At 43.6% G+C, this 20162-nt stretch overlaps 1 pseudogene; it reads left to right on the top strand.

Moving 5' to 3' along the window:
- LOC124021633 overlaps positions 1-20162 on the top strand; it is a 59407-nt pseudogene that overhangs the window by 29493 nt on the left and 9752 nt on the right.

Here is a 20162-nt window from a genome sequence, read left to right as displayed (position 1 = left end):
TCCTAGTGTACAGTACTCTAGCTGTGGTATTATCCATGGCAGGTAGCTAGCATGTCCTAGTGTACAGTACTCTAGCTGTGGTATTATCCATGGCAGGTAGCTAGCATGTCCTAGTGTACAGTACTCTAGCTGTGGTATTATCCGTGGCAGGTAGCTAGCATGTCCTAGTGTACAGTACTCTAGCTGTGGTATTATCCATGGCAGGTAGCTAGCATGTCCTAGTGTACAGTACTCTAGCTGTGGTATTATCCATGGCAGGTAGCTAGCATGTCCTAGTGTACAGTACTCTAGCTGTGGTATTATCCGTGGCAGGTAGCTAGCATGTCCTAGTGTACAGTACTCTAGCTGTGGTATTATCCGTGGCAGGTAGCTAGCATGTCCTAGTGTACAGTACTCTAGCTGTGGTATTATCCATGGCAGGTAGCTAGCATGTCCTAGTGTACAGTACTCTAGCTGTGGTATTATCCGTGGCAGGTAGCTAGCATGTCCTAGTGTACAGTACTCTAGCTGTGGTATTATCCGTGGCAGGTAGCTAGCATGTCCTAGTGTACAGTACTCTAGCTGTGGTATTATCCATGGCAGGTAGCTAGCATGTCCTAGTGTACAGTACTCTAGCTGTGGTATTATCCGTGGCAGGTAGCTAGCATGTCCTAGTGTACAGTACTGTAGCTGTGGTATTATCCGTGGCAGGTAGCTAGCATGTCCTAGTGTACAGTACTCTAGCTGTGGTATTATCCGTGGCAGGTAGCTAGCATGTCCTAGTGTACAGTACTCTAGCTGTGGTATTATCCGTGGCAGGTAGCTAGCATGTCCTAGTGTACAGTACTCTAGCTGTGGTATTATCCGTGGCAGGTAGCTAGCATGTCCTAGTGTACAGTACTCTAGCTGTGGTATTATCCGTGGCAGGTAGCTAGCATGTCCTAGTGTACAGTACTGTAGCTGTGGTATTATCCGTGGCAGGTAGCTAGCATGTCCTAGTGTACAGTACTGTAGCTGTGGTATTATCCGTGGCAGGTAGCTAGCATGTCCTAGTGTACAGTACTCTAGCTGTGGTATTATCCGTGGCAGGTAGCTAGCATGTCCTAGTGTATAGTACTCTAGCTGTGGTATTATCCATGGCAGGTAGCTAGCATGTCCTAGTGTACAGTACTCTAGCTGTGGTATTATCCGTGGCAGGTAGCTAGCATGTCCTGGTGTACAGTACTCTAGCTGTGGTATTATCCGTGGCAGGTAGCTAGCATGTCAACAGTGACTCAGTGAGTTGTATGTTTTTGTCAGTGACTACAGACTTTTCTGTGAGACTAAACACAGACACAGTGTCCTGCCAGGAATGAAATATCTCTCTCTCTCTGCCCTCCTCTCCAGTTCATCCAGTATGCCGTACATAAGAACGACACTGTGCTGCTGTTTGACAGTCCAGTGGTGAACAGGTCCTCTGAGACCCAGTCCTTTAGGGCCTTCCTCCAGCTAGACAACGTGATAGAGGAACTGAATTCCTTTGAGTACCACCCCGACCCATTCTTCAATGAACTGACCAAGAACATCATCACTGAAACCTCCATCATCATCGTTACGGTAAAGAACAGTAACACTACTCTTATGGGGTTGTGTTGTCATGGTTACTGTTTAGGCGTTTTTTTGTTTGTTATTTCTGGTAATGCTCTCTTATCGTTTTCCTGTCGGCCATTGTGGCTTAAATGTTATTCTGCTTCAGCCTCCCGAGTTGCACGGTGGTCTTAGCTGTGCCTCTAGAGATTCTGGGTTCGAGTCCAGGCCCTGTCGCAGCTGGCTGCGCTTGGGAGACCAATGGGGCGGCGCACAATTGGCCCAGCGTCGTCCAGGTTAGGGGAAGGTTTGGGCCGGCAGGGATGTCCTTGTCTCATCGCGCACTAGCGACTCCTGTGGCGGGTCGGGCGCAGTGCACGCTGACACGGTCGCCATGTGTACGGTGTTTCCTCCGACACATTGGTGCGGCTGGCTTCCAGGTTAAGTGGTCAAGTTAAGTGATGTCCCCTGTGTTTCGGAGGACACACAGCTCTCGACCTTCGCCTCTCCCGAGTCCGTACGGCAGTTGCAGCGATGAGACAAGACTGTAACTTCCAATTGAATACCACGAAATTGGAGAGAAAAAGGGCAAACAAACATGTATTCTGCTTTGTGACTATGATGTCCCCTCAGAGAGAAAAGACAATTATAGTGCATTGGTATTGATAGAATTCATATCAATATTGAGGTAATCATATCTGCTTTTACAAATGATTGCATGTCCCTGCAGTCCTGAGGTTGACGACCAGCCACCTCTTTCTCCCCAGGGTCGTGGTTTCAGCAAGGCCATGACAGCTGAAGAAGCCCAGGCGTTCGTGGGAGATGCGTCCTGTAAGGTGACCATCCTGCAGGATGACAAGCTGTTCCTGGAAGCTCCGTCCACCCAGCCCAGAGCCCGCTCCAAACGCCAGCGCAGAGACACCAGCTCCGACCCTTTGGACCTAACGGTGACAACACTGGCCTTCTGTCTAAACCCAAGGCATAGAGAGAGAGGCTTCAGGCATTAGCACTGGACAAGCTGATATGTCTCTCTGGCTCTCATCATGTATTTCAGATAGGTGCTTGTGTTCCAGTACATTTCTATCTAAATCAGGGCTGTCCAAACTGAATCCAATGTCCTGTTGCAGGCATTCACTTCAGTCAAGGCAGTAACACACCTGATTCAACCATACAATAATCCTAGTCTTCTGACCGGGACCACTCAGTCCTGACAGAGAAATATCACTATCAACACCTTGATGTATATCTGACTCTCCACAATTATACACGTCTTGTAGCGAATGAGCTTTCTTCTATTTGCCTTTAGCTGACTTGAACTCTCTCTCTGTCCATCTCTCTCTCCCTCTGTCCATCTCTCTCTCTGTCTCTCTGTCCATCTCTCTCTTTGTCTCTCTGTCCATCTCTCTCTCTCTGTCTCTCTGTCCATCTCTCTCTCTGTCTCTCTGTCCACCTCTCTCTCTCTCTGTCCATCTCTCTCTCTCTGTCTCTCTGTCCATCTCTCTCTCTGTCTCTCTGTCCACCTCTCTCTCTCTCTGTCCATCTCTCTCTCTCTGTCTCTCTGTCCATCTCTCTCTCTGTCTCTCTGTCCACCTCTCTCTCTCTCTGTCCATCTCTCTCTGTCACTCTTTCTTTCTATTTCTGTCACTCTTTCTGTCCATCTCTGTCTCTGTCTCTCTGTCTCTCTCTGTCCATCTCTCTCTTTCTCTCTCTCTATCCATCTTTCCCTCTCTTTGTCTCTCTCTCTTTGTCTCTCTCTCTCTCTCTCTTTGTCTCTCTCTCTCTGTCCATCTCTCTCTCTCTCTCTGTCCATCTCTCTCTTTCTCTCTGTCCATCTCTCTCTCTCTCTCTCTCTGTCCATCTCTCTCTCTCTCTCTGTCCATCTCTCTCTCTCTCTCTCTCTGTCCATCTCTCTCTCTCTCTCTGTCCATCTCTCTCTCTCTCTGTCTCTCTCTCTCTGTCTCTCTCTCTCTCTCTGTCTCTCTCTCTCTGTCTGTCTCTCTCTCTCTGTCTCTCTCTCTCTGTCTCTCTCTCTCTCTGTCTCTCTCTCTGTGTCTCTCTCTGTCTCTCTCTGTCCATCTCTCTTTCTGTCCATCTCTCTTTCTGTCTCTCTCTCTCGCTTTCTGTCCATCTCTCTTTCTGTCCATCTCTCTCCCACACTCTCCCTCATCTCTCTCATTCTCTTGCTTTCTATATCTATCTTTCTCTCCCTCCCTCCCTAACAGATAAAGTTTGGTAATGGTGAGTGGGTGGTGGGCTCAGTGAACTATGAGAGGAAGTATGAGGTTCCTTTGGCTATCATCATCCCAGCTGTCATCGTCCCTATGCTACTGTTCATAGCTGTGTCCGTCTACTGCTACAGGTACACAACTACACTTCCCATCAAGCACCACTCATGTAGTTCTAATGTCTGTAGTCTAATGGACTGTTCCTATGTGTTAATGTCTGTAGTCTAATGGACTGTTCCTGTGTGTTAGTAGTCTAATGGACTGTTCCTATGTGTTAATAGTCTAATGGACTGTTCCTATGTGTTAATAGTCTAATGGACTGTTCCTATGTGTTAATGTCTGTAGTCTAATGGACTGTTCCTGTGTGTTAGTAGTCTAACGGACTGTTCCTATGTGTTAATAGTCTAATGGACTGTTCCTATGTGTTAATAGTCTAATGGACTGTTCCTGTGTGTTAGTAGTCTAATGGACTGTTCCTATGTGTTAGTAGTCTAATGGACTGTTCCTATGTGTTAGTAGTCTAATGGACTGTTCCTATGTGTTAGTAGTCTAATGGACTGTTCCTATGTGTTAGTAGTCTAATGGACTGTTCCTATGTGTTAGTAGTCTAATGGACTGTTCCTGTGTGTTAATGTCTGTAGTCTAATGGACTGTTCCTATGTGTTAGTAGTCTAATGGACTGTTCCTATGTGTTAGTAGTCTAATGGACTGTTCCTATGTGTTAGTAGTCTAATGGACTGTTCCTATGTGTTAATGTCTAATGGACTGTTCCTATGTGTTAATAGTCTAATGGACTGTTCCTATGTGTTAATAGTCTAATGGACTGTTCCTATGTGTTAGTAGTCTAATGGACTGTTCCTATGTGTTAGTAGTCTAGTGGACTGTTCCTATGTGTTAATGTCTGTAATCTAATGGACTGTTCCTATGTGTTAATGTCTGTAGTCTAATGGACTTCCTATGTGTTAATGTCTGTTATCTAATAGACTGTTCCTTTGTGTTAGTAGTCTAATGGACTGTTCCTATGTGTTAATAGTCTAATGGACTGTTCCTATGTGTTAGTAGTCTAATGGACTGTTCCTATGTGTTAGTAGTCTAATGGACTGTTCCTATGTGTTAGTAGTCTAATGGACTGTTCCTATGTGTTAGTAGTCTAATGGACTGTTCCTATGTGTTAGTAGTCTAATGGACTGTTCCTATGTGTTAGTAGTCTAATGGACTGTTCCTATGTGTTAATGTCTGTAGTCTAATGGACTGTTCCTATGTGTTAATGTCTGTTATCTAATAGACTGTTCCTTTGTGTTAGTAGTCTAATGGACTGTTCCTATGTGTTAATAGTCTAATGGACTGTTCCTATGTGTTAGTAGTCTAATGGACTGTTCCTGTGTGTTAATGTCTGTAGTCTAACGGACTGTTCCTATGTGTTAGTAGTCTAATGGACTGTTCCTATGTGTTAGTAGTCTAATGAACTGTTCCTATGTGTTAGTAGTCTAATGGACTGTTCCTATGTGTTAGTAGTCTAATGAACTGTTCCTATGTGTTAGTAGTCTAATGGACTGTTCCTATGTGTTAATGTCTAATGGACTGTTCCTATGTGTTAGTAGTCTAATGGACTGTTCCTATGTGTTAGTAGTCTAATGGACTGTTCCTATGTGTTAATGTCTAATGAACTGTTCCTATGTGTTAGTAGTCTAATGGACTGTTCCTATGTGTTAGTAGTCTAATGGACTGTTCCTATGTGTTAATGTCTGTAGTCTAATGGACTGTTCCTATGTGTTAATGTCTGTTATCTAATAGACTGTTCCTTTGTGTTAATGTCTAATGGACTGTTCCTATGTGTTAGTAGTCTAATGGACTGTTCCTATGTGTTAGTAGTCTAATGGACTGTTCCTATGTGTTAATGTCTGTAGTCTAATGGACTGTTCCTATGTGTTAATGTCTAATGGACTGTTCCTATGTGTTAGTAGTCTAATGGACTGTTCCTATGTGTTAGTAGTCTAATGGACTGTTCCTATGTGTTAGTAGTCTAATGGACTGTTCCTATGTGTTAATGTCTAATGGACTGTTCCTATGTGACAGGAGGAAGAGCCAGCAGGCAGAGAGAGAGTATGAGAAAGTCAAACACCAGTTGGATCATCTGGAGGAGAGCGTGAGAGACCGATGCAAGAAGGAATTCACAGGTATGTTCACACTATCACACAATCACACACCATACACACTGCTATAACATTACACACCATACACACTGCTATAACATTACACACCATACACACTGCTATAACATTACACACCATACACACTGCTATAACATTACACACACACTATCACACACCACACACACTGCTATAACATTACACACCATACAGACTGCTATAACATTACACACACACTATCACACACCATACACACTGCTATAACATTACACACACACTATCACACACCACACACACTGCTATAACATTACACACTATACACACTGCTATAACATTACACACACACTATCACACACCATACAGACTGCTATAACATTACACACAATACAGACTGCTATAACATTACACACCATACAGACTGCTATAACATTACACACCATACAGACTGCTATAACATTACACACCATACAGACTGCTATAACATTACACACCATACACACTGCTATAACATTACACACACACTATCACACACCACACACACTGCTATAACATTACACACCATACAGACTGCTATAACATTACACACCATACAGACTGCTATAACATTACACACCATACAGACTGCTATAACATTACACACCATACAGACTGCTATAACATTACACACACACTATCACACACCATACACACTGCTATAACATTACACACCATACAGACTGCTATAACATTACACACCATACACACTGCTATAACATTACACACACACTATCACACACCACACACACTGCTATAACATTACACACCATACAGACTGCTATAACATTACACACCATACAGACTGCTATAACATTACACACACTATCACACACCACACACACTATTACACACTATACAGACTGCTATAACATTACACGCTATACAGACTGCTATAACATTACACACACTATCACACACCACACACACTGCTATAGTATTACACACACACTATTACACACCATACAGACTGCTATAACATTACACACCATACAGACTGCTATAACATTACACACCACACACACTGCTATAACATTACACACACACTATCACACACCACACACACTGCTATAACATTACACACCATACAGACTGCTATAACATTACACACACACTATCACACACCATACACACTGCTATAACATTACACACACACTATCACACACCACACACACTGCTATAACATTACACACTATACACACTGCTATAACATTACACACACACTATCACACACCATACAGACTGCTATAACATTACACACAATACAGACTGCTATAACATTACACACCATACAGACTGCTATAACATTACACACCATACAGACTGCTATAACATTACACACCATACAGACTGCTATAACATTACACACCATACACACTGCTATAACACTACACACACACTATCACACACCACACACACTGCTATAACATTACACACCATACAGACTGCTATAACATTACACACCATACAGACTGCTATAACATTACACACCATACAGACTGCTATAACATTACACACCATACAGACTGCTATAACATTACACACACACTATCACACACCATACACACTGCTATAACATTACACACCATACAGACTGCTATAACATTACACACCATACACACTGCTATAACATTACACACACACTATCACACACCACACACACTGCTATAACATTACACACCATACAGACTGCTATAACATTACACACCATACAGACTGCTATAACATTACACACACTATCACACACCACACACACTATTACACACTATACAGACTGCTATAACATTACACGCTATACAGACTGCTATAACATTACACACACTATCACACACCACACACACTGCTATAGTATTACACACACACTATTACACACCATACAGACTGCTATAACATTACACACCATACAGACTGCTATAACATTACACACCACACACACTGCTATAACATTACACACACACTATCACACACCACACACACTGCTATAACATTACACACCATACAGACTGCTATAACATTACACACACACTATCACACACCATACACACTGCTATAACATTACACACACACTATCACACACCACACACACTGCTATAACATTACACACTATACACACTGCTATAACATTACACACACACTATCACACACCATACAGACTGCTATAACATTACACACAATACAGACTGCTATAACATTACACACCATACAGACTGCTATAACATTACACACCATACAGACTGCTATAACATTACACACCATACAGACTGCTATAACATTACACACCATACACACTGCTATAACATTACACACACACTATCACACACCACACACACTGCTATAACATTACACACCATACAGACTGCTATAACATTACACACCATACAGACTGCTATAACATTACACACCATACAGACTGCTATAACATTACACACCATACAGACTGCTATAACATTACACACACACTATCACACACCATACACACTGCTATAACATTACACACCATACAGACTGCTATAACATTACACACCATACAGACTGCTATAACATTACACACCATACACACTGCTATAACATTACACACACACTATCACACACCACACACACTGCTATAACATTACACACCATACAGACTGCTATAACATTACACACCATACAGACTGCTATAACATTACACACACTATCACACACCACACACACTATTACACACTATACAGACTGCTATAACATTACACGCTATACAGACTGCTATAACATTACACACACTATCACACACCACACACACTGCTATAGTATTACACACACACTATTACACACCATACAGACTGCTATAACATTACACACCATACAGACTGCTATAACATTACACACCACACACACTGCTATAACATTACACACACACTATCACACACCATACACACTGCTATAACATTACACACCATACAGACTGCTATAACATTACACACACACACTATCACACACCACACACACTGCTATAACATTACACACCATACAGACTGCTATAACATTACACACACACTATCACACACCATACACACTGCTATAACATTACACACACACTGCTATAACATTACACACCATACAGACTGCTATAGTATTACACACACACTATCACACACCATACAGACTGCTATAACATTACACACCATACAGACTGCTATAGTATTACACACACACTATCACACACCATACAGACTGCTATAACATTACACACCATACAGACTGCTATAACATTACACATCATACAGACTGCTATAACATTACACACACACTATCACACACCACACACACTGCTATAACATTACACACACACTATCACACACCATACACACTGCTATAACATTACACACACACTATCACACACCACACACACTGCTATAACATTACACACACACTATCACACACCACCCACACTGCTATAACATTACACACACTATCACACACCACACACACTGCTATAACATTACACACCACACACACTGCTATAACATTACACACACACTATCACACACCACACACACTGCTATAACATTACACACACACACTATCACATACCACACACACTGCTATAACATTACACACACACACTATCACACACCACACACACTGCTATAACATTACATACACACACTATCACACACCACATACACTGCTATAACATTACACACACACTATCACACACCACATACACTGCTATAACATTACACACACACTATCAAATCAAATGTTATTAGTCACATGCGCCGAATACAACAGGTGTGGATCTTACAGTGAAATGCTTACTTACAAGCCCCTAACCAACAGTGCAGTTTAGAAAATAAGAAATAAAAGTACCAAATAGTTAAAGAGCAGCTGTAAAATAACAATAGCGAGACTGTATACAGGGGTACCGGTACAGAGTCGATGTGGAGACTATATACAGGGGTACCGGTACAGAGTCAATGTGGAGACTGTATACAGGGGTACCGGTACAGAGTCGATGTGGAGACTATATACAGGGGTACCGGTACAGAGTCAATGTGGAGACTATATACAGGGGTACCGGTACAGAGTCAATGTGGAGACTATATACAGGGGTACCGGTACAGAGTCAATGTGGAGACTATATACAGGGGTACCGGTACAGAGTCAATGTGGAGGCTATATACAGGGGTACCGGTACAGAGTCAATGTGGAGGCTATATACAGGGGTACCGGTACAGAGTCAATGTGGAGACTATATACAGGGGTACCGGTACAGAGTCAATGTGGAGACTATATACAGGGGTACCGGTACAGAGTCAATGTGGAGACTATATACAGGGGTACCGGTACAGAGTCAATGTGGAGACTATATAGAGGGGTACCGGTACAGAGTCAATGTGGAGGCTATATACAGGGGTACCGGTACAGAGTCAATGTGGAGACTATATACAGGGGTACCGGTACAGAGTCAATGTGGAGACTATATACAGGGGTACCGGTACAGAGTCAATGTGGAGACTATATACAGGGGTACCGGTACAGAGTCAATGTGGAGACTGTATACAGGGGTACCGGTACAGAGTCAATGTGGAGACTATATACAGGGGTACCGGTACAGAGTCAATGTGGAGACTATATACAGGGGTACCGGTACAGAGTCAATGTGGAGACTATATACAGGGGTACCGGTACAGAGTCAATGTGGAGGCTATATACAGGGGTACCGGTACAGAGTCAATGTGGAGGCTATATACAGGGGTACCGGTACAGAGTCAATGTGGAGACTATATACAGGGGTACCGGTACAGAGTCAATGTGGAGACTATATACAGGGGTACCGGTACAGAGTCAATGTGGAGACTATATACAGGGGTACCGGTACAGAGTCAATGTGGAGACTATATACAGGGGTACCGGTACAGAGTCGATGTGGAGACTGTATACAGGGGTACCGGTACAGAGTCGATGTGGAGACTATATACAGGGGTACCGGTACAGAGTCAATGTGGAGACTATATACAGGGGTACCGGTACAGAGTCAATGTGCTGGACCACCGGTTAGTCGAGGTAATATATACAGTTGAAGATTGAAGTTTACATACACCTCAGCAAAATACATTTAAACTCAGTTTTTCACAATTCCTGACATTTAATCCTCGTAAAAATTATCTGTTTTAGGTCAGTTAGAGTTCAGTTAGGGTTCTCCTAGGAGCTAGTCTTGTTGTTGCGTTTGGGTTCTCCTAGGAGCTAGTCTTGTTGTTGCGTTTGGGTTCTACTAGGAGCTAGTCTTGTTGTTGCGTTTGGGTTCTACTAGGAGCTAGTCTTGTTGTTGCGTTTGGGTTCTACTAGGAGCTAGTCTTGTTGTTGCGTTTGGGTTCTACTAGGAGCTAGTCTTGTTGCGTTTGGGTTCTACTAGGAGCTAGTCTTGTTGTTGCGTTTGGGTTCTACTAGGAGCTAGTCTTGTTGTTGCGTTTGGGTTCTACTAGGAGCTAGTCATGTTGCGTTTGGGTTCTACTAGGAGCTAGTCTTGTTGCGTTTGGGTTCTCCTAGGAGCTAGTCTTGTTGTGTTCTGTATCTTCCTCCAGACCTGATGATTGAGATGGAGGACCAGACCAATGACCTGAGTGAGGCCAGGATCCCCTTCCTGGACTATAAGACCTACACAGACCGGGTCTTCTTCCTGCCCTCTAAAGACGGGGACAACGACGTCATGATCACTGGCAAGCTGGACATCCCCGAGGGACGGAAGGTCATCGTAGCTCAGGCCCTCAACCAGTTCTCGAACCTGCTCAACTCTAAGACCTTCCTCATCAATGTAGGTTTACTCAGCTAGCTGAGATGACTGACTGTTTCTCTCCCTGTCGGTCTGGCTCTGTCTGCCTGTCTGTTAGTCTGTCTGCCTGCCTGTCTAAAGTACCTGTGCCAAGATAGTTTGAGTATTGCGGTCGTTCTATACCTACAGATGTTCTATAGCGTTATACTGAGTTGCTAACCCCATCTCTCTGTTGCGGTCTCTGTGTGTTCAGTTCATCAAGACCTTGGAGGGCCGTCCAGACTTTAATGCCAGGTCCAGGGTCTACTTTGCCTCTTACTGACCGTGGCTCTGCATGGTAAACTAGAGTACTACACAGACATCATGAGAAGCCTGCTGCTGGAACTGATGGAGGAATATGTGCACAGCAAGAACCCCAAACTCATGCTGCGCAGGTGAGACACACCCTGCCTTCCAATCAGGCTTGTCTTCATGAAAACAGGCATTTGTTATTGGACAAGGTTCGATAGTATCTCTCTGTTGCTTAGTGTTTTGGTATGGTGCCTAGTAAACCCAGGTGGTGACAGTAGTTAACATGTTGACTGTGTGTACAGGTCAGAGACAGTAGTTAACATGTTGACTGTGTGTACAGGTCAGACAGTAGTTAACATGTTGACTGTGTGTACAGGTCAGACAGTAGTTAACATGTTGACTGTGTGTACAGGTCAGAGACAGTAGTTAACATGTTGACTGTGTGTACAGGTCAGAGACGGTGGTGGAGAGGATGCTGTGTAACTGGATGTCCATCTGTCTGTATCAGTTCCTCAGGGTGAGACTCACCTTGTTCATTCAAACCTGCTCTTTCAAACCCCCTCTCTCGCCCCTCTCTCTCTCGCCCCTCTCTCTCTCGCTCCTCTCTCTCGCTCCTCTCGCTCCTCTCTCTCTCGCTCCTCTCTCTCTCTCGCTCCTCTCGCTCCTCTCTCTCTCGCTCCTCTCTCTCTCGCTCCTCTCTCTCTCGCTCCTCTCTCTCTCGCTCCTCTCTCTCTCGCTCCTCTCTCTCTCGCTCCTCTCTCTCTCCTCTCTCTCTCTCCTCTCTCTCGCCCCTCTCTCTCTCGCCCCTCTCTCTCGCTCCTCTCTCTCGCTCCTCTCTCTCGCTCCTCTCTCTCGCTCCTCTCTCTCGCCCCTCTCTCTCGCCCCTCTCTCTCTCGCTCTCCATTTCTTCTAATGTTTTAGATGAAATGTTCCAATTGATTTGTTCTTATTGATTTTAGGATTAAAGCGCTCTTTAAACAATCAGTCATGTGTGACAGTGAACATGGAGCCGTATCTTCAGTAATTACACTGAGAGAATGGTCTCATTAGAACTGATGAGCTCACTCCCCTCTCACTGTGTGTGTGTGCATCTTCACTGTGTGTGTGTGTGCATCTTCACTGTGTGTGTGTGTGCATCTTCACTGTGTGTGTAGGACTCTGCGGGCGAACCCCTATACAAGTTGTTCAAGGCCATCAAGCACCAGGTAGAGAAGGGCCCAGTGGACGCTAAGATGAAGAAGGCCAAGTACACTCTGAACGACACGGGGCTCCTAGGGGACGACGTGGAGTACTGCGTCCTGGTGAGTACACTCTGAACGACACGGGGCTCCTAGGGGACGACGTGGAGTACTGCGTCCTGGTGAGTACACTCTGAACGACACGGGGCTCCTAGGGGACGACGTGGAGTACTGCCTCCTGGTAGGTACACTCTGAACGACACGGGGCTCCTAGGGGACGACGTGGAGTACTGCCTCCTGGTAGGTACACTCTGAACGACATGGGGCTCCTAGGGGACGACGTGGAGTACTGCCTCCTGGTAGGTACACTCTGAACGACATGGGGCTCCTAGGGGACGACGTGGAGTACTGCCTCCTGGTAGGTACACTCTGAACGACATGGGGCTCCTAGGGGACGACGTGGAGTACTGCCTCCTGGTAGGTACACTCTGAACGACATGGGGCTCCTAGGGGACGACGTGGAGTACTGCCTCCTGGTAGGTACACTCTGAACGACATGGGGCTCCTAGGGGACGACGTGGAGTACTGCCTCCTGGTTACTACACACTGTACTGCACCCTCAAAGAATTACAATTAATAGAAGAGATATTCCTATTCAAAGCAGCACTCCATGCTGGGTGAACCAGCAGCCATTTTGAGTGAACTGGATGCTCCAGCTATAACCACTCTACTACTGATTTTGTAATTCTACGACACAAGCCCTCAATACAAGAACACTGGCTGTCTTATCACGTCTAACCATCTCCTCTTGCTCCTGTGATCTAGTCCTAATGCCCTCTACTCACACTGGTACCTGCTCCTCTATGGATGTTCTCACTCTGTGTATTATTGTGATGCGTACTTGACCTAGGACACATAGTGACTGTAGATGTCCACTAACATCATGGAATATTGACTTTGAGCAGAGTCTCAGAGCTCAGTGAGGAGAGAGAGACCGAGAGCGTTGAGAGACCGAGAGCGTTGAGAGACCGAGAGCGTTGAGAGACCGAGAGCGTTGAGAGACCGAGAGCGTTGAGAGACCGAGAGCGTTGAGAGACCGAGAGCGTTGAGAGACCGAGAGCGTTGAGAGACCGAGAGCGTTGAGAGACCGAGAGCGTTGAGAGACCGAGAGCGTTGAGAGACCGAGAGCGTTGAGAGACCGAGAGCGTTGAGAGACCGAGAGCGTTGAGAGACCGAGAGCGTTGAGAGACCGAGAGCGTTGAGAGACCGAGGGCGTTGAGAGAGAGGGCGTTGAGAGAGAGGGCGGAGAGAGAGCTCAATAAGGAGCAGAGATGGGCTAGAGGTAAATGTTTCCATCAGACTCCACTGATAAGGTTGGTTTAACGGACCCTGTAATATGATTGGCTCTCATAATGGACCCTCTAATATGATTGGGTTTCGTAACGTACCCTGTAATATGATTGGCTCTCATAATTGACTTCTGTGAAAACAGCGTGTCATCATCTGGATGAGAAATCATCTCAGTGATTTATGGGAAAACTGATAGAGAGACATCATGTTTCAAGTCTTCTCTCCCCATGCTGTTTTTCATTCATTTAGGCAATAAACTGTATTTTAGTCCGATAATCAATACACACAAGGCAAATGAATCTACAGAATGCTGTTTAAGACAGCTGTACCCAACATGTTGCTAGCATGTACCAAAACAAATGGGTGTGACCTAATCATGAGGTCAGTGTGATTCTGGATGATAGATGATTGACAGCTGTGTGTGTCCAACCAGACCCTGCAGGTGCTGGTGCACGGCGAGGGACCAGACGTGACGCCGGTGAAGGTGCTAAACTGTGACACCATCTCTCAGGTGAAGGAGAAGATCATTGAACAGGTGTACCGCAACCTGCCCTACTCACAGAGACCCAAGGTGGACAGTGTTGCTCTTGGTGAGAACACACATGGTTCTACCACTGTTATCCTGTGCTAAGAGTTGGGGGGAACAACAATGAGTTTCATATTTTTGCATGTACGTTAGTCTACATACAGTTGAAGTCAGAAGTTTACATCCACTTAGGTTGGAGTCATTAAAACTCGTTTTTCAACCACTCCACAAATGTCTTGTTAACAAACTATAGTTTTGGCAAGTCTGTTAGTACATTTACTTTGTGCATGACACAAGTCATTTTTCCAACAATTGTTTACAGGCAGATTATTTCACTTATAATTCACTATATCACAATTCCAGTGGGTCAGAGGTTTACATACACTAAGTTGACTGTGCCTTTAAACAGCTTTGGAATTTTCAGAAAAATATGTGATCACATTAGAAGCTTCTGATAGGCTAATTGACATCCTTTGAGTCAGTTGGAGGTGTACCTGTGGATGTATTTCAAGGCCTACCTTCAAACTCAGTGCCTCTTTGCTTGACATCATGGGAAAATCTAAATAAATCAGCCAACACCTCAGAAAATTGTAGACCTCCACAAGTCTGGTTCATCCTTGGCCGCAATTTCCAAATGCCTGAAGGTACCACGTTCATCTGTACAAACAATAGTACATAAGTATAAACACCATGGGCCTCGCAGCCATCATACCGCTCAGGGAGGAGATGCATTCTGTCTCCTAGAGATTAACGTACTGTGGTGCGAAAAGTGCAAATCAATCCCAGAACAGCAGCAAAGGACCTTGTGAAGATGCTGGAGGAAACCGGTACAAAAGTATCTATATCCACAGTAAAACGAGTCCTATATCGACATAACCTGAAAGGCCACTCAGCAAGGAAGGAGCCACTTCTCCAAAACCACCATAAAAAAAGCAAGACTACGGTTTGCAACTGCACATGGGGACAAAGATCGTCCTTTTTGAAGAAATGTCCTCTGGTCTGATAAAAGAAAAATAGAACTGTTTGTCCGTAATGCTCATCGTTATGTTTGGTGTAAAAAGGGGGAGGCTTGCAAACCAAAGAACACCATCCCAACCGTGAAGCACGGGGGTGGCAACATCATGTTGTGGGGGTTGCTTTGCTGCAGTAGGGACTGGTGCAGTTCACAAAATAGATGGCTTCATAAGGATGGAAATGTGGGTATATTGAAGCAACATCTCAAGACATCAGTCAGGAAGTTAAAGCTTGGTCGCAAATGGGTCTTCCAAATGGACAATGACCCCAAGCATACTTCCAAAGTTGTGGCAAAATGGCTTAAGGGCAACAAAGTCAAGGTATTGGAGTGGCCATCACAAAGCCCTGACCTCAAGCCTAAAGAACATTTGTGGGCAGAACTGAAGAAGCGTGTGCGAGCAAGGAGGCCTACAAACCTGACTCAGTTACACCAGCTCTGTCAGGAGGAATGGGCCAAATTCACCCAACTTATTGTGGGAAGCTTGTGGAAGGCTACCCAAAATGTTTGACCCAAGTTAAACAATTTAAAGGCAATGCTACCAAATACTGATTGAGTTTATGTAAACTTCTGATCCACTGGGAATGTGATGAAAGAAATTAAAACTGAAATAAATCATTCTCTACTATTATTCTGAAATTTCACATTCTTAAATGAAGTGGTGATCCTAACTGACCTAAGACAAGGAATTTTTACTCGGATTAAATGTCAGGAATTGTGAAAAACTGAGTTTAAATGTATTTGGCTAAGGTGTATGTAAACTTCTGACTTCAACCATACCTTTCAGTAATATTGTAATGTATAAGGGTCACTTCCCACCCCGTCCACAGAGTGGCGGCCTGGTTCTACAGGGCAGATCCTGTCTGACATGGACCTGACATCACAGAAGGAGGGCAGGTGGAAGAGACTCAACACCCTGGCACATTACAACGTGAGTGACTTTGCTGAGGACTTCAGCCTTGTATTCGTGTTCTCTCTGAATATCTTCTCAGCTTACTGTATAGTTCATGTGAATATCTATCAGGGCTGGCTGGCTTTATTAACCTTGAATTGTTCCTGGGCTAAAGATGTTCGGAGTTCAGCATGCCAGATATTCCGTTGAAATGCTGGGTTTTGCTATTTCACAGTTTAATGAAACTATGTGAAACTCAAACTATATGTTTCTGTACTGTGTTAACTATACAGAAAGTATTCAGACCCCCTGACTTATTCTAAAATAGTTTAAATAATAAAAAATAAAAATAAATCCCCCAAGCAATCTACACACAATGCCCTGTAATGACAAAGCGTAAACAGTTTTTTAAAAACATTCTTGCACATTTGTGTGTATATATACATATATATATATATTTTTTTTAATACATTATTTACATAAGTATTCAGACCTTTGCTATGAGTCTCGAAATTGAGCTCCGATGCCTCCTGTTTCCATTGATCATCCTTTAGATGTTTCTACAACTTGATTGGAGTCCACCTGTAGTAAATTCAATTAATTAGACATGATTTGGAAAGGCACACACCTTTTTATATAAGGTCCCACTGTTGACAGTGCATGTCAGAGCAATAACTAAGCCATTGAGGTCTAAGAAATTGTCTCTAGTGCTCCGAGACAGGATTGTGTCGAGGCACAGATCTGAGGAAGGGTACCAGGGGGAAAAATGATGCAGCATTGAAGGTCCCCAAGAACACAGTGGTCAAACTGAGCAATCGGGGAGAAGGGCCTAAACAGTGATTAACCCTTTACAATGAAGATCTGTGAAGTTATTTGGATTTTTACGAATTATCTTTGAAAGATAGAGTCGTGAAATGGGACGTTTATTTTTTTTTGCTGAGTTTATATGTGGTACGGTACTGTGTTAACTATATGTGGTACTGTGTTAACTATATGTGGTACTGTGTTAACTGTATGTGGTAATGTGTTAACTATATGTGGTACTGTGTTAACTATATGTGGTACTGTGTTAACTATATGTGGTACTGTGTTAACTGTATGTGGTACTGTGTTAACTGTATGTGGTACTGTGTTAACTATATGTGGTACTGTGTTAACTGTATGTGGTAATGTGTTAACTATATGTGGTACTGTGTTAACTATATGTGGTACTGTGTTAACTATATGTGGTAATGTGTTAACTATATGTGGTACTGTGTTAACTGTATGTGGTAATGTGTTAACTATATGTGGTACTGTGTTAACTGTATGTGGTAATGTGTTAACTATATGTGGTACTGTGTTAACTATATGTGGTACTGTGTTAACTGTATGTGGTAATGTGTTAACTATATGTGGTACTGTGTTAACTATATGTGGTACTGTGTTAACTATATGTGGTACTGTGTTAACTGTATGTGGTACTGTGTTAACTGTATGTGGTAATGTGTTAACTATATGTGGTACTGTGTTAACTGTATGTGGTAATGTGTTAACTATATGTGGTACTGTGTTAACTATATGTGGTACTGTGTTAACTATATGTGGTAATGTGTTAACTATATGTGGTACTGTGTTAACTGTATGTGGTAATGTGTTAACTATATGTGGTACTGTGTTAACTGTATGTGGTAATGTGTTAACTATATGTGGTACTGTGTTAACTATATGTGGTACTGTGTTAACTGTATGTGGTAATGTGTTAACTATATGTGGTACTGTGTTAACTATATGTGGTACTGTGTTAACTATATGTGGTACTGTGTTAACTATATGTGGTACTGTGTTAACTATATGTGGTACGGTACTGTGTTAACTACATGTGGTACTGTGTTAACTATATGTGGTACTGTGTTAACTATATGTGGTACTGTGTTAACTATATGTGGTACTGTGTTAACTATATGTGGTACTGTGTTAACTACATGTGGTACGGTACTGTGTTAACTATATGTGGTACTGTGTTAACTATATGTGGTACTGTGTTAACTATATGTGGTACTGTGTTAACTATATGTGGTACTGTGTTAATTATATGTGGTACTGTGTTAATTATATGTGGTACGGTACTATGTTAACTACATGTGGTACGGTATTGTGTTAACTATATGTGGTACTGTGTTAACTATATGTGATACTGTGTTAATTATATGTGGTACGGTACTGTGTTAACTATATGTGGTACTGTGTGTTTCAGGTGAGAGACAATGCCACGCTGGTGCTGTCCAGAGTGCTTCACACCCATCGCCAGTTCCACCAGAACCAGGATAGCCATGAAGAAAGTGAGTCCGATTTCATTATATCCTCAGTATTTTATCCCTAGGCACAGATCTAGGATCAGCCTACGTGTCCTCCTAACCTTAACTATCAGGGTGGGTAATGCGCTACTGACCTGAGATCAGCATCTTGGAAAAACTTCTCAACTTTGGGTCGTGTTCATTATGGACAAACCGTTTGCATGTGGAAACAAAAAAGAGTTGAGGTTGTCCAACGCTGTTTGAGTCTGTTGTCTTCCGTTTGATGCCCACTGAACATGTCCCTGGTGTCCCTGTAGAAAACGCCCTGTTGGAAGATGACAAGGTGTTCCACCTGGTGCGGCCAGCAGACGAGCTGGATGAGGTCAAATCTAAGAGAGGAAGTTTGAAGGCCAAGGCCACGACTAAAGCCATCGCTGAGATCTACCTGACACGACTGCTCTCTGTCAAGGTAAGTCAGTCTGATAACTACATTACCTACAGCAGTTATAGCACTAAGTAGAGCAGTTATAGCACTACTAACAGTTATAGTACTACATATAGCAGTTATAATAGGGTTATAACACCTTTAGCACAGTGCAGAATTACTCCTACATTACTGATTTGACCCGGAACATGTAGAAGATGTAGCACTGATTGGGTGGGTGGACAGGAGACACACTGATTGGGTGGGTGGACAGGCGACACACTGATTGGGTGGGTGGACAGGAGACACACTGATTGGGTGGGTGGACAGGCGACACACTGATTGGGTGGGTGGACAGGAGACACACTGATAGAGTGGGTGGACAGGAGACACACTGATAGAGTGGGTGGACAGGAGACACACTGATAGAGTGGGTGGACAGGAGACACACTGATAGAGTGGGTGGACAGGAGACACACTGATAGTGGGTGGACAGGAGACACACTGA

The sequence above is a fragment of the Oncorhynchus gorbuscha genome, unplaced genomic scaffold (assembly GCF_021184085.1).
Source record: "Oncorhynchus gorbuscha isolate QuinsamMale2020 ecotype Even-year unplaced genomic scaffold, OgorEven_v1.0 Un_scaffold_1153, whole genome shotgun sequence".
Classification (NCBI taxonomy): domain Eukaryota; kingdom Metazoa; phylum Chordata; class Actinopteri; order Salmoniformes; family Salmonidae; genus Oncorhynchus; species Oncorhynchus gorbuscha.
This window is presented reverse-complemented; position numbering and strand designations above follow the sequence as displayed.